General features: G+C 24.9%; 1 protein-coding gene across 1 annotated transcript in view; it reads right to left on the reverse strand.

The window, feature by feature from the left end:
* EMH_0049750 (uncharacterized protein) overlaps positions 1–566 on the reverse strand; it is a gene marked incomplete at both ends in the record, with an annotated part of 6,843 nt that overhangs the window by 305 nt on the left and 5,972 nt on the right.

Raw genomic sequence — 566 nt, forward strand, 5'->3', positions numbered from 1 at the left:
TGCTGCTGCTGCTGCTGCTGCTGCTGCTACTGCTGCTGCTGCTGCTGCTACTGCTGCTGCTGCTGCTACTTCTGCTGCTGCTGTCTATGGTTACAGTTTAAATAAATCAAATTAATTTTTTTGTATGCAGACAGAAAATAAAAAAAAAAAGAAAAAAACAAAAAAACAAAAGAGAAGAGAGGCATCATCGCTCTTCTCTTTGTTTGTTTCTTTTTTTATTTTACATATTGTTTTGTTTTATTGTTTATTTATTTATTTATTTATTTTCTTTTTTTTTGTATATTTATTTATTTTTGTTTTATTAAATATTTTTTAAAAAAATTTTTGTTTTTTTATTTTTTTATTTTTTTTCTTTTTTTTTGTTTTCCTTTACCTTCTCCTCCTCTCTTCTCGTTTATTTATTTATTTATTTATTTATTTATTTATTTATTTATTTATTTATTTATTTATTTATTTATTTATTTTTTAATAATAAATTTTTTTTATATGAAGAAGGCCAGCAGCACCCCCGTAAACAACAAAAGGAGAAAACAAAAAATAATTTGATTGAGGCGGCTCTATGCAAC

Source organism: Eimeria mitis, genomic scaffold (assembly GCF_000499745.2).
Source record: "Eimeria mitis Houghton genomic scaffold, Emh_scaff2171, whole genome shotgun sequence".
Taxonomy (NCBI): domain Eukaryota; phylum Apicomplexa; class Conoidasida; order Eucoccidiorida; family Eimeriidae; genus Eimeria; species Eimeria mitis.